This window comes from Oncorhynchus tshawytscha, linkage group LG26, assembly GCF_018296145.1.
Source record: "Oncorhynchus tshawytscha isolate Ot180627B linkage group LG26, Otsh_v2.0, whole genome shotgun sequence".
Taxonomy (NCBI): domain Eukaryota; kingdom Metazoa; phylum Chordata; class Actinopteri; order Salmoniformes; family Salmonidae; genus Oncorhynchus; species Oncorhynchus tshawytscha.
Window position 1 is genome coordinate 8,127,191 of NC_056454.1, and position 14,176 is coordinate 8,141,366.

Genomic DNA, 14,176 nt, shown 5'->3' on the forward strand with positions numbered 1-14,176 from the left:
TTCAGTCATGGGGCTGTTATTTGATGTGTAACAATTATTTTAAAAGAAAACCCCAGAATAAAGGCAACTGCTGAAAAACATTGTTTGAACATTATCGTTGCCAAAATAAATAAAATGGGGTTTTAATAAGAATGAAAAAAACAAACATTAATTGAGTGTATAAGTTCTCTGTGATGATGAGGTTCAGGTTCTAGAAACATTCCTCCCTGGCTAATGTTGTATGTACTCTTTGGGGAAAACACTGATGAATAGGTTATGCATGAAAAAGTGGTAGAATAACTCCCGCACACACAGTTACCTATCTTCATAATTGATTTTTTAGTGTTTCAATTAAATAAGTATTAAACATACTGTAGTCTAACTATTTTTAGGTGTTACAATGCATGTTTAACACTGTTTAATTAACTAACACTTTTTAAGTGTTGAAATAATTTAAACTGTTTAGTTTGCTTACCAACATGTACATGAAGTTGTTGATTCTAGACATACATATCTGCACTGTTCTTATTTCGAGTACATACTATGCTGCTTATCTAAAAATTCACATGCAAATTGGTCAAATCTCACTGCATATGGGTCCCTTTGGCTTATACATCTTTTTTTTGTGCAGACTTGAATGCAGATTGATCTTATAGAATTATTCCAAATTGTGAATCCACCATGAGGCAAAGTCATACAGTAGCAAGTGTCAGGAATGGGACAACATTCCTGTGTCCTCTCACTATGGAGAACCAACCTCAGAACATTAAACATGCAATAAAGGGACTTTGGAACAATGGTTTCCGTCAGCCACAATGGATAGATGGAATATGACAATGTATGTCATTTTTGTTTTGTTATTAAAGGTTAATAGATGACTTTATTGCGAAAACATTGTAACTGTAAGAGTTTTCCTAAGATATGCTTGATGTTTATACATTGTACGTTGTGTGTAAAATGTCCAAATCAAAGAGAATGTTTTGGTAAAGATGAAATGTGAAGTTAGTTGTCTAAAATTGGATTTGAGTCAAATCTAGACCTTGCCTATTAACTTGGTACGCCCAGAGAATTTCCCTAAAGGCGGTTACGCCCACTTCTGACCCGAGGGTATAAGTCTGCAGCCGAGGGTTAAAAACTCAACGAACCCAAAACTCAACCCAAGATTGAAGACAAAGAAATATTTTTCTACCCATGCTACTGATGAGTAGCTGTGTCTAAGCGAGTGAATTCAAGCCAGACCACCTAACCTCCACTATCCATCGAATCGTGGTGTCTACACTGTTTCATTCCTATGCTGTGAGCCCTGAGCTACAGAGCTGTCTGTCCTCAGAAGAGCCCTCCCGGAGAAAGGGTGAGGAATCAGACCAAAAGGACACTGACATTGTGAGGACGACCAGAGAGTTGCGCTGGAGAAGTGCGTCATTGAGAAGCCTAAACGGCCCGCGCGGAGCTTCCCATCTGAGACCTCCCACACGTAATTACATCATTATATTCTGACCCATAAGAGCGGCAGTTTGGGACAAGGCTAGGGTTAAAATAAGCGAAGCTGACAAATGCATCCAAATGTATATTTCTCTCGTGTACTTTCTCTTTTTCTCTCTCTTTTAAATCCCCATTTTGGGTAACACGCGCCATAGTGTGTCGGCCCATTATACTAAGTTCTAATCAATAGCCTAGAATGTGTTTTTGTGTATATGTATCTTTGATCATCATTTTAGCTTTCTAGTACATAAATACTCAACTAAGATTGGTGTGGTACGAACTCATTGGTGAGACCCGGGCCCGTGCAGATTCCCGGATTATGCAACGTTCAGAATGAGACTGTAGAGGAAACTGATTAATTAGCGACTGTTTTAAAATCGATATTCTGATATTCTTTGAGTTAATTTGGGAAATAGAAACTCAATAAAACTAATTTTCCCATGGTGCCCCAGGTTAATAATTGCTTGATTCAGTTAATCACGCAATTAGAAACCTTTAATCATTCGATGAGCAACAGTCGTCACATTAACTAATACAACGCCACGACAGCGGGAACATATGAATATCAAAACTTTCAAAGCAGGATTTGCTTATTTCATCAAAAAGACTCCAATGGTGTTAGAAACTTTCTTACATTTTGAATATACACATTATTAATGAATGGATATGAATGCTGTTATGAGTCCTAATGTAAGACAGTTTTGTCAAAATGTGTCAAGTTTTTCAGTGTGTACGGCTGTGCATTAATATTTAAGAGATATCTTGACATTATTATAACAAACATTATGTTACATTATATCCAAGGGTTTTGTGGTAATTTGACGATCAATAATAGATCTGGCTATTTGTTTTCCGCAGACCAAGTTGTTCTTGTGGAAATTGGCCTTTACTTCGTAATTTAAAATTAGCTTTATAATCCCGAGAGGCGTTTTTCATTCCTCTCATTCAACTGTCATGTGGTTTGAGCCAATTTTTACAGACAAGTAATGAAATTAGAGAACAATGCCTGAACTGGAACGAGTCTAATCTGCTCATAAAAGCCACTACTTGACTTATACTTTCCCTCCTAACAGCAAGGTCCTGAGCTAGTCAACAAACAACATGCAGACAGCTACCAAATGCCATCAGTGGCCACCCTTCCAACAATGCAGCAAAGGGACAAATGGGGCTGGAATTAAAGCACTGTATACACTGCTCCTGTGCTTTATTCCAACACATACACACATTACTCATCATACATTTGGGACTGGAGCTTGGCATAAGACCCAGTGAAACTGCTGGAGGTGGGTTTTGGGACATGGAAATGCACCACTCTGTGGTACATGTTTGATGGAACATAATTATTCATTTATTTGATTGTGGAGACATCTATGAAGTCTGAAAATGATTTAACCCCCTTTGTGTGGAATATTTGTTTTTGTTAGTTCTGCACAGGCTATGAAATACCAAGGCCACCTATTCAGAACAACATGGCTCTGCCAGTGCCAGGTCCAGGTGTTGGCACACTATTGTCAGACAGAGCCCCTTGGATGTCAACACTGGTTCTCCCTGACAGGTTTACCATTCTTGTAGAATCGATTAAGTCTATCCTTCGCATGACCTTTTAACTAATACCATGTCCAAATGTTGAGCAGAGAACCATGAAGACAATTCCCGACAGATATTTGCTCCAAATTCCCGGGGAGGAGATCGATTCGAGTTTGGTTCTTCCTATCCCAAGGCTTCCTCATTCTAGAGTGGCCAGTCACCTGGAAAATTGGCATTGGGCCAGCATGGATTGGTGCAGTAAAACCATAATAGAATTAAACTGTAAAACATTAAAATGTTATAGCTTCCATAATGGTAGTTGTCAATGACTGTTGATTGATGTTTTATTTTTATGTATTTTTTTGTTGTGAGTCTTTGGTTGAATACAGTGTCTAGTATCTGTCTTATGCCATAACAATATAACACATAATGCCAAAAACACACACACATACACCTCAAAACATTTGTAGTAAGATTTGGTTGTCAAGGCGCATACACACACACACACACACACACACACACACACACACACACACACACACACACACACACACACACACACACACACACACACACACACACACACACACCCTCCCCCCACACACTGTACACCACCACCATTCACCATTATCACCCTTTAAAAGCGAGTACTTGGCGAAACACACACTCATATTCTGGCTCAGGGTCTGTTTTTTCTTCAGCTATCTTGCTGGGCACTCCTGCTGCCTCACACTGCATATGAAAGAACAGTCTGGACAGCCTGGTCCCCTGACACACACACAGGCATGCACAGGGTTGGGGAGAAACGGATTACATGTAAGTAACTGATTTGCTAAAAAATTGTAATCCAATTACAGACACTTTTTAAAAACCAAATTATTACTTCTAGGATTACTTTTATATTCAGAATTTTTTTTCTCTCTCAATGACATTCAAATCAGCATAAAAAAGGTGCAAGTTTAAGTTTGTTCCAAGAGTGTGTTTTATATACTAGATGACTGATAGGGAGGTGCTGTGTTGAAGCCACAATGCCTCCATATTAGAAAATCAGTGTAAAAAAATATTTTGGAAGCTATAGAAATGCATTTATTGATGTCTACATTTGTTTTAGCCAAGCGCAACATTCAGCGTGTAACTTAGCTAGAAAGTTGTGTTGGCATCGAGTAATTGTTCTGGCCCCCTCCCAGTAAGAGGGAGTGGTGAGCTCTACAGCAGCTCAATCGCTGATTGAAAACTGTTTTTCTGTCCCTCCCAAAAGAGAGAATATGTAGATAACTGGCCTGCTGAGGAGTGACAGACTCCATCGCAGCTGGAGGGGTGTTCTCATCTTATCTATCAACATATATATGGGTCTAACTCCTATATGGGTCTAGCTCAACAATGATATAGGGTGCAGGCCAGGCAGCAGGCAGTTAGCCAGTCTGCCAGCTTAATGGAGCCTGCCACTAGCACAGTCAATGTAGTCAGCTCAGCTTTCCCCATTGAGACCGTGCCTAAGCCTCGATCTAGGTCGGCAAAACTAAACATGGCGGTGTTCGACCTTAACAATCACACTGGAATAAAGACCTCCTCCATTCCTGTCATTATTGAAAGAGATTGTGACAATATCTCACGTCTCAAAATAGGACTACTTAATGTTAGATCCCTAACTTCCAAGGCAGTCAGTCAATGAATTAATCACTGATCATAACCTGATGAGATTGGCCTGACTTGGTTCAAGCCTGATTTATTTACAGTGTTAATTGAGGCCTCCCCTCCTGGCTACACTAGTGACCATATCCCACAAAGGCGGAAGTATAATATTTACGCCAGTAATTTTTTTAATGGACGGTTTTCGTCTTTTGAGCTTCTAATCATAAAATCTATGCAGCCTACTCAATTACTTTTTATATCTACTGTTCAAAGGCCTCCTGGGCCGTATACAGCGTTCCTCACTTCTTCATGGACCTTGTAGTCATTTTGGTGACTTCAATATTCACATGGAAAGTCCACAGACCAACTGCAAAAGTTTTGGAGCCATCATCAATTCATTGGGTTTTGTCCAACATCTACTGTAGTTTTGTCCTGTGGAATAAATATTGTGTATTTAAATGTTTTTCTCATAATCCTGGACTATCGGATCACAAATAACAAATAATCCAACTAAGAATTATCAAAAGCTGGGACAACCAAATTCTTGACAACCTAAAGATTCCAAGATGCCCTCTTAGACTCCCTCCACCTACCCAAGGACGTCCACATACAAAAAATCAGTTAACCACATAACCAAGGATCCAAATTAAGCCTTGCGTAATACCCTAGATGCAGTCACACCTCTAAAAACAAAACATATGTCACAAGAGATTAGCTCCCTGGTATATAGAAAATAACCGAGCGCTGAGGCAAGCTTCCAGAAAATACTTTTAAAAAATGTTTTATTAGCTGTAGCCAGCTAAAAAAATTGAAAAACTAGCTGTAACGTCTGCTTCCAACTCACACTCTCAACAACGTAGATCCCCCGAACGCAGCTCACTTTCCAACCCACTTTCCAACTCACACTCTCAAATACATAGATCTCCTGAACGCAGCTCACTCTCCAGATCCCAATCAACTGAATTCTGATCACCTGTTCACACACCTGTATGTCATTATCACACACTATTTAGTTCAGTTCTTTGCACCCCATCATTGTGAGGTATTGTTTGTTTTGTGACACACTTCTATTTAAGGGCGCTGTTTTCCCCATAATATAATCTTCCTGTGTATGATAGTTTTTGCCGCCTCACTAATGATGCCTTTTGCCTATTCCCTGCCTGTACCATAGCCTATCGGATTTCCTGTTATCAACCTATTGCCTATTCTCCCGGACGACATTACTAGCCTTTCCCTGCCTGTACTGTGGCTTTGTTGTGTATGACCATCTGCCTGCCCCTGGACCCAGCTACCTGCCCCCTGTGGTCCTTTACAACATAGCTGCTGCGCCCTGCGCTTAAAACCAGCTCTCTGTCTCCCATCGTGTTCATTACACTAGCTTGATAAGACAGTACGTGCAATATCAACAAGCCCTCACTGCTGCTCGATCAGTCTACTTTTTCAACTTAATAAAACTTAATCAAATCAACAAAACATTTATTTTTGATACTGTCGCAAAGCTAACTAAAAAGCTGCATCCCCCAAGATATGATGGCCTTCACTTCAGCAGTGATGAATTCATTCATTTCTTTGATGAAAAGATCATGATTATTAGAAAGTTATGGACTCCTCTTTGAATCTGCATATGAATCCAAAACTGAGTGTCCTGAGTCTGCACAGAACTGCCAGGATCTAGAATCAATGGAGACACTCAAGTTTTTAAATTCTGTATCTCTCGACACATTCATGAAAATAGTCATGTCCTCTAAACCTTCCAGCTGCCTACTGGACCCTATTCCAACTAAACTACTGAGAGACTACCCTCCTATGTTGACGATAATAAACGGCTCCCTTCCTCCATATGTGTACTAAATTTGGCAGTAATAAAGCCTCTACTGAAAAAGCCAAACATTGACCCGGAATGTATTAAAAACCCCTATTTATTTACTTTTCTGCTCTTTTGCACACCAATATCTCTACCTGTACATGACCATCTGATCATTTATCACTCCAGTGTCTATCGGCAACTCACTGCCTTCCCTAAGACAAATAATGTATATGAAATGCTCCAGTCTGGTTTTAGACCCCATCATAATACTGAAACTGCTCTCACGAAGGTGATAAATTACTTTTTAATGGCTTCAGACCAAGGCTCTGCACCTGTGCTCGTAATCCTAGACCTTAGTGCCGCTTTCGACACCATCGATCACTTTATTCTTTTGGAGAGATTGAGAACCCTAATTGGTCTACGCGGACAAGTTCTTGCCTGGTTTTGATCTAGCATCATCACCCTGGATGGTTCCGACCCTAGAATATGTGGACATCTATAAGTACCTAGGTGTCTGGCTAGACTGTAAACTCTCCTTCCAGATTCATATCAAACATCTCCAATCTAAAATCAAATCTAGAGTCGGCTTTCTATTCCGCAACAAAGCCTCCTTCACTCACGCCGCCAAATTTACCCTAGTAAAACTGACTATCCTACCGATCCTCGACTTTGGCGATGTCATCTACAAAATAGCTTCCAACACTCTACTCAGCACAGCCCCCTCTGCTGCACACACACACACGACACCACAGAGCCCTGTAAATATGGACAATATGCCAAGCTACTAATTAGAAAGCAATTAAAGCTGATTATTCAACCAATTCATTCCATGTCTCTTCTGTAACTGGAATCTCTGATTGAGCCTTTTGTTTCTATTGTGTGGCCAGACATCGCTCTGTGGTGGTTACACCACTATTGTTACGTACTGCAAACAAGTTATAAAACCTGTAAGCAAATGTGAGGTGTAGAGATGCATGCAAATAACGGTTTGTGTTTAGGCCCTAAAGTTTGTAAGTGCTTGAGTATCACAGTGTAATAAAAAGCATAATATGATAATAAACAGCAAACTCACTGTGTGTGTGTGTGTGTGTGTGTGTGTGTGTGTGTGTGTGTGTGTGTGTGTGTGTGTGTGTGTGTGTGTGTGTGTGTGTGTGTGTGTGTGTGTGTGTGTGTGTGTGTGTGTGTGTGTGTGTGTGTGTGTGTGTGTGTGTGTGTGTGTGTGTGTGTGTGTGTGTGCGCGTGCCTGCCTGTGTGGGGAAGATAATATGTCTTCATTATATCTAAGTCTATGGATCCAGTAGGGACACTTATAAGCCTGGAAAAATCTCCAGTCTTTTTCAAGTCTGTCAGTCACAAATGTACTGGCTGCCCTAGCTACCGAGTGTGAGCAAATTAATTTGCTAGCTAGTAGAATATCCTCTGACGTTAAACCACTCCAGCAACTTCATTCATTCCGAAGAGGATATTAGTGATATTGTGCTGATCTTTTAAGAGATTTTCTCACGCAACTGTTTGTTTTGATAGACCATCACTTTTTGTTCTCTCTATGTTGCATCTTTTCTCCAGACTTACTCAAGCAATGATACTGGACTGCAACGTCCAGAGGCAAACAGAGTTTCTACATTTGCTTTGGCCATGTCCAAAATCTGTCTTGCCTACTACTTACTAAAACGGCATACTGTGCTGTGTAGTAATCGTGATACATATTATTTAGAATGTAATGCTTAGCAGAAAAACGAATACAGCTAGCAACAAATATCAACATGCTACGGTCATCCATACTGATAATTTGTATCTAGTGTGCAATTTAATTGATTCCCGCCATTCGTTCATTTTGAGAACCCTTCCCCCTCTCTGATTATCAGCTGTTTTCAAACATATGTGGGTCTGGAAAGATGATTCTCTTATTTTATAGTGTGCAGCGAATTTTACTTGATGAATAGCCGAACTGAGTATGACATCCTGGCATTTAAAGCATACTACATTTTTCAAATTTCATGCTACAAAACATTCTATTTTTGCATACCCAAAATGTCTACTATTCAGAACGAAAGTACTGGTATTTGGACACGGCCTGTGTGATTTCTTCGGAAGAATCACTAGGCATTGGAACATTTCAGAATCGGATCTGAAAAGACTGGTAGTGTCATGTCATAAAAGATGTCATACCACATTAAAGTGTTTTTGATCCAGTTTACAACTGGCATAGCAGGCAGGATGTGACTACATAAAAGGTATAATGACAATACTGTCTCATTACAATGCCACAAAGCTGTTTTGTCAAGTTGCCTCAAGCCAATCGAGTTTCCGTGGATTCGGTGGTGCAGCTATATAAAGAAGGGGTACCGGTAGTATCTGTGTCATAGGATCACCAATCACGGCTACTGGCACTGGCACTGACACCTAACTACCTCACACCTCCAAATGAACAGAGAGGAGTAATGGCTCTGTATTAATCATGCTAATGCTGTAGAGGGAAGCTGGGCCCTGGCTTCCATTGGTTTTACCCTGATTAAAACAGGAGGCCCATAACAATGCTTTATGGAAAACAATGACTGCGGGTTGCTGCAGTCCAGAGCAAAAAGAAGAATGCCTCCCTTGCTCCATCCATTCATCTCTCAATATGACTCATGCTGGTCCTCAAGGCATTTTACAGCTGAGTGGCAATAAGGAACAGATTCTTATTTCCAGGTCATTTCACAGTCACAGCCTGAAGGCGAAAGGGATGTCAGGAGCGAGAGAAGGAAAGAAATAAAGAGTGGATAAAAGTTGTTTGTAAGTTTATCTTGCTAGATGCTTCTGATATGCCAACTGGGAAGCTAAAGGCATACAACACACCTTTTGTCTGTTTAAAGCTTTGACTTCCAGAAGTGCTCTGGTAGGTATGATAAATCTCAACTATAAAGCTTTAGGACTAATTGAACATGCCAACAGAAAAATTAGCAAACACTCCTCAATGCTAAGCTACTAACACTGTGGACTGTTCCATGATGCAGAAAATTAGACTATGTTACCTGTTGCATGACTGGAGCTGTCCATCTGCCTCTCTTGACCATATTGATGTGTTTAGTCTCTATTATTTACTCCTTCATATCTGACTAGACGGGATTGATATTCTCAAAAATCTACCCACAAAGGAAAAGGCTTGAATCATCTCTAGGAAAAACACAGCAGGTATACAGGACCCTCCATTAAAAGAGAATATTAACATATAAGTGTATGTGTCGCCTTTAATAACAAGTGATACTTTTTTTCCCAAAAAGATAGGGGTCAAGATTATTGACACCCCATATGTCAATACTTTTCAATTCCTTCCAATGCTTGGATAACGGCCCTGTGCGTTTTTCTCAAATGAGTTGGAGAACACATTGGGAGATTTTAGACCATTTCTCCATACAAAATCCTTCCAGATGCTTGATATCCTTTGTCTGCGCTTATGGACTGCCCTCTTTAATTCAAACCACAGCTTTTCAGTGGGTTTCAAGTCCGGATACTGAGAGGGCCAATTATCAACTTCTTTGTGGATTTTGATTTGTGCTTGGAGTTATTGTTTTGCTGGAATAACCAGTTATTCTAAAACCAAGTTTCAGCTTCCTGGCAGAGGTAGGGTTGCAAAGGAAGGTTACAGTATATTACTGGAAATTGTATACATTTATAAGTAAACTACGAGAATGTTGGTAAATTTCAAGGAATATATGGAATTTTATTAGAGGACATCTAGTGACCTTTATAGGTACTTCAGAATTTCACTGGTGTCTGTAATTATCTCTGGCCCTCTGTGTGACCTTATCACATGTACAATATATATAGTACCAGTCAAAAGTTTGGACACACCTACTCATTCAAGGGTTTTTCTTTATTTTTTACTATTTTCTACATTGTAGAATAATAGTGAAGACATCAAAAGTATGAAATAACACATATGGAATCATGTAGTAACCAAAAAAGTGTTAAACAAATGTTATATTTGAGATTCTTCAAAGTAGCCACCCTTTTCCTTGACAGTCCATCATTACTCCATCAATGACAGTCCATCATTACTTTAAGAAATGAAGGTCAGTCAATCCGGATAAATTTTTTTATTTAATTTATTTAGCCTTTATTTAACCAGGAAGGGCTCACTGAGATTTTAAATATATTTTTCAAGAGTTTCCTGGCCAAGATAGGCAGCACCAAGTCATTACACAATTACAATTATTCTTATTTATCTTGCTCTTTTGCACCCCAGTATCTCTACTTGCACATCATCATCTGCACATCTATCACTCCAGTGTTAATGCTAAATCATAATTATTTTGCCTCTATGGCCTATTTATTGCTTTACCTCCCTACTCTCCTACATTTGCACACACTGTACATAGATTTGTTCTATTGTGTTATTGACTGTACGTTTGTTTATGTGCAACTTTGTGTTGTTGTTTTTGTCGCACTGCTTTGCTTTATCTTGGCCAGGTCGCAGTTGTAAATGAGAACTTATTCTCAACTGGCCTACCTGGTTAAATAAAGGTTAAATAAAATAAATAAAAATAAACAGACAGACAACATGAAAAACTACAAGTAATCTAGTAAAAACCATAGAAATCACAGGGAGCATAACGAAATACGTAAACAACAAATGAAAAACATTTTCCGGTCAAGGAATCAGCCTCAAAATCCTTCATCAATGATTTAAAAACATCAATCGGGACAAGTTCATCCAGTTTAAAACTATTTTGTAAGGCTTCCAAGCTGATGGCACAGAGTACATAAAAGCCCATTTACCAAATCTGGAAGTTTGGACATTTGAAACAGTTAGCAGGATAAAGTCCTGCGAACAAAGACAATACCCACCACATTTGTGAAGAATAAAAATGCCCAAATAAAATGGTAATAAACCAAATATGGCTTTGTAAATAAAATTATATCAGTGACTGAGCCTACGAGTGAGCCAACCCTGGTATATAAAGTGGAGTGGTGCGTAAGGGTTTTGCAGTTTAAAATAAATCTCAATGATCCATGGTAAAAGGTGTCAATTGATCTCAAACACTGAGCGGAATTGTTCATATATAAAATATCACCATAGTCTACAATAGGTATACATGTCCCTAATTACTAGCCTCCTTTTGGCTTCAAAAGAAAAACAGGCCTTATTTTTCAAAAACAGACCTCAAGTGCAGTTGCAAGAACCATTAAGTTCAATGATGAAACTAGCTCTCATTAGGACCACCACAGGAAAGGAAGACCCAGAGTTACTTCTGCTGCAGAGGATAAGTTCATTAGAGTCACCAGCTTCAGAAATCGCTGCCCAAATAAATGCTTCACAGAGTTCAGGTAACAGACACATCTCAACATCAACTGTTCAGAGGAGACGGCATGAATCAGGCCTTCATGGTCAAATTGCTGCAAAGAAACCACTACTAAAGGGTGTGCAAAGCTGTCATCAAGGCAAAGGGTGCTTTAGAGAATCTCAAATATGAAATAAGTTTTGATTTGTTTAACACTTTTTTTATGTGTTATTTCATAGTTTTGATGTCTTCTCTATTATTCTACAATGTAGAAAATAGTAAAAAATAAAGAAAAACCCTTAAATGAGCAGGCGTGTCCAAACGTTTTACTGGTACCGTAAATCGAAACACAATAATGTTGTAGTAAAGACCCCTGCCAACTAATATCTACACATTTAGTTTTGGGAAAATTATTCGCCTAAGAAACGTTGCCATGATATTCCGTTACCAAATACCCACATATCTTTAAAAATATCTGAAAGTGACTAGGCAACAAGATAGATAATAATTGTACTGTACTGTACATATCTACTTCCCTGTACTATACTCTACTCTAAGATTTGGTCTTGTCGTCTTGTTTGGGGGCTGAACTCATTAAAATAATTGCCAACGTGTTGAACAATACTCAAATATGCAAAAGAAGGATATTGCATATTTCTACCTTAGTGTACCTATTCAGGATACATCACCATGAAGAGAATGACATTCATATCCATAATTATGCATTTCTGTATAATACTGATCAGGGACCCATGATGAATTACATTATCTTAATTCTGTTACCGGATGTAAATCCACTTAGCCTACTTCAGTACAATAACCAAAATAAATGTTTTCTAACTTAAGGTGTCATGTCATCGCTGACACCTCATTCTTTCTGCAGACATCTTTGAATCCTAATTCAGAGTTTTTGGAAAATGTGGTTGCATAAAAAAACTGAGGGAGATTTTATCGTAATTCTGTTACCAAATTTGCATCTGCCCAGTTCTTCCAGTACATGTGTTTTTGTGACATTTTCTGTGTAAATTGTTCAAGGTAGTCCTTGTACATAGTTGGTATGGTTTGTTAAACTTTGAAATCATTGGGTTGTTGTTTAGCATACATTTAAATGGAAAAATTTGAGTCAACGTGTAATTTTGTTACCGTGGAATTGCCCTCTACTATAAAAATAATAATATTGAAGCCACCAACTGAGAGAAAGGAATCAAACCAACCACTCTGTATGTCTATGCCTCAAAGCACTTACAGCTTTCACCACTCCACATCTCTATTCGACCAGTGTGAGATAATACACAGAAAGAGAATGTTCACATCAGGGCATGTGTCAAAGGCTAAAGGCGGCAAAACAAAATTTATATTCGTTTCAGATAAGCAAGCTGCCTGTGACTGACAAAAAATATCTAAAGCAATTAACCTTGTGTCCTAGCTGTGATTTGTGGGCAACTTAACAAGGTGGCACACTGCTTTTAATTACTCTCCAAAGCCACAGTCGGCTTGAGATTAAAAGTTATTTTGTAGGTAAAGTGGCACAGTGACAGGGGCGTGACTCGCCCTTTCAGAGATAATTGACAACGGTAATCACCACAGCCAGGGTTTTTTCAGTGAGCTCTTCGAATAACCACTTACAGATACATTTTGACTACTCTCACCATCTGAGCTCTTATATAGGCCTTGCCTATTCAGTACACTGAGTGTACAAAACATTAAGAACACCTGCTCTTTCAATGACATAGACTGACCAGGTGAAAGCTATGATCCCTAATTGATGTCACTTGTTAAATCCACTTCAATCAGTGTAGATGAAGGGAAGGCAAGACAAAATATTTCAGCAACTCAATATTAGGAAGGTGTCCTTAAAGTTTTGTACACTCAGTGTATACTGTAGGTTCACTACTATCATCCCAAAGGCATTTAACCATATTGGACCAGTAGTAAGCAAGTTTGCCTACGAGATGGGAGAACTGCATTCGAAACCTGCATGCAGCATTGCGCTTTTACCATTCACTACAATATTGTCATGTCAGCTTGATTAACTTTAGTTGAAATCCTAGCAGAGAAATATACTATGATACACAAAGCTAAAACATATTTAAATGTGTAAGTCTCCTGTAGAAGGATGTCGCTTTGAGTTATAAAAAAAAAATCAACGCAAGCACAAAGTTGGCCCTAAACTCAATAACACTCGATAACACGGAGGGAAATGGTGCAATGCATCTCTGAATGTATTGCTGCTGCACTTCCTGTCTCTCAATATTAAGCAGTTATGAATTTTATAGTAGCTGAGAGTGATATGATAATTCTATGATGCTGAGGTGAGCGAGGAAAAGCCAGGTGAAGTAGATTGATTAAAATAAGCCGGAGGCAATGGCACCCATTTTTTTTACCCATGGCCATCATTTGCACTGAGGGTCTGTGTAGTGGCTCTTGTAATATTCCAGTTGCTTAATATTGCTTAGTTGCACTTAAGCTGTAAATCCAATTGAAT

At 39.0% G+C, this 14,176-nt stretch overlaps 1 protein-coding gene across 1 annotated transcript in view; it reads right to left on the reverse strand.

The window, feature by feature from the left end:
* LOC112225104 (G-protein coupled receptor 39) overlaps positions 1-14,176 on the reverse strand; it is a 28,942-nt gene that overhangs the window by 2,470 nt on the left and 12,296 nt on the right. The window lies entirely within an intron of this gene.